Consider the following 1,839-nt stretch of genomic DNA (forward strand, 5'->3'; position numbering starts at 1 on the left):
ATTCTCCAAGGTTGCCACCCACAGGCATCAGATAATTGCTTCACTCTGGCCATTGATTTCAGTAGCTCAGAAGCTAAATAAATACCAAAGTGAAACATTTTTTAAACCATTGGCTGGCATGCTTATTTTAATTGTACAATTTTAATTACAATATTTAAAGCTAGTTACAGCTGTATAATTTAGTGATATTTATTATTTTGACATATTTGTATATATGTATACAAAATGCATTGTGTCATATAGGGAAAGCTGCTGAAATATTGCCAAATTGGTTCTTAGTATTAAAAAGTAAGCACAAATTATAAAGGGGGAGGGTTAATGGATTGAACTACATGAAAATATAAAACTTCTACTCATCAAAATGCACAATTAAGAGCTTTGGAAACATGGCGGAGCAAGAGCAAAGAAAGATCCCTTTGGTTCCAGAAAATCTCCTGAAAAAGAAGAAGGCCCTTAAAGCCACTCAAGCAAAGCAGGTACTTTAGGACAAGAAGGAGCAGAAGAAAATAAAAGAGCTCAAGTTTAAGCGACTGGAATGTTTCCACATGATTCCTGGCGGCAACAACGTGACAGGGTGCACCTCAGACGTCTAGCAGTGAAACCTCATGGCTGAGAAGTGCCAGATAAACATTCCTTGGCCTTTGTTGTTCACATTCAAAGCATTAATGGGTGCAGAGGACCAGGCTTTGCCTGAAGATTTTCAGTGGTGTCTTTGTCAGAGTGATCCCCAGACCATAAAAACGCTGCGTATATAAAAATGAACCTTATGTGACCTGGGGATTTCCAAATCTGAAGTCTATCCAGGAACTCATCTGGAAATGTGGACAAGCCAAGGTCAAGAATAAAACCATGCTGGGGTGCCTGGCTGGCTCGGTGGGTTGAGCTTCTGACTCTTGATCTCAGCTCAGGTCTTGATCTCAGGGTCCTGAGTTCAAGCCCCCTGTTGGGCTCCACGCTGAGCATGGAGCCTACTAAATAAATAAATAAATAAATAAATAAATAGAAGAAGAAGAAGAAGGAGGAGGAGGAGGAGAAGGAGGAGACGGAGAAGGAGAAGGAGGAGAAGGAGAAGAAGAAAGAAGAAGAAGAAAGCTATCCCTTTATCAGACCACACAGTGATTGAGGAGCACCTAGGGTTATCAGTCCCTTCCAAGAAGATTATTTTCTACTCTGTTTTCAGAAACGAGAGGGAGGGGCCAAGGAAAAGATGAAGATGTTCCTGGCAGGCCCTTCTCATCACAGCCCAGTTCCAAGGACAAGTTAGAGTCGTTTTTCTATGTTGGCTGCCAATGCCAACTCTGAAGTTAGCAAAGGACTCATGCCACGGAAGAGGGAGTCCTGCTATGTCACTCTTCTATCCGGGGGTTTAATGTTGGTGAACAAATACCCAAGCATGAATATAAGACAGCAGTGGACCAAGCTCAGGGACATATTTGAACCTGGGGGTTCCTGGGGCCCTATTTTGGAAGGAACATGAAATATAATTACAAAGAAGAGCACAAAAACAGTGGAGGGAAAAACGCAAACTTAAAAAAAAAAGAAGAAAAATCAGTGTAAACTAGGAGAAAGCCTTCACAATACATATAAACCTCAAGGGATTAATTCAGAATATATGTGCATCAATAAGAAAAAACTAACAGAATAGAAAAATTATAAGAGACAAATGGGCAATTCACAAAAGAGAAAACAGGAAAGGCTCAATTCTGCCAATAGGAAAATGAAAGTTAAAACCACAAGCGCTTACAGAAGCCAGATAAGTAATGTTAGGGCATAAAACAAGCCAACTGATTCCTTTTTTTTTTTTAAGATTTTATTTATTTATTTGAGAGAGAGAGAGAG

General features: G+C 39.9%; 1 pseudogene; it reads left to right on the plus strand.

Annotated features, from left to right (window-relative positions):
- Positions 1-386: 386 nt before the first annotated feature.
- Positions 387-1,211, plus strand: LOC100478937 (annotated as a pseudogene).
- The last annotated feature ends 628 nt before the right edge of the window (positions 1,212-1,839 follow it).

The sequence above is a fragment of the Ailuropoda melanoleuca genome, chromosome 9 (genome assembly GCF_002007445.2).
Source record: "Ailuropoda melanoleuca isolate Jingjing chromosome 9, ASM200744v2, whole genome shotgun sequence".
Lineage (NCBI taxonomy): Eukaryota > Metazoa > Chordata > Mammalia > Carnivora > Ursidae > Ailuropoda > Ailuropoda melanoleuca.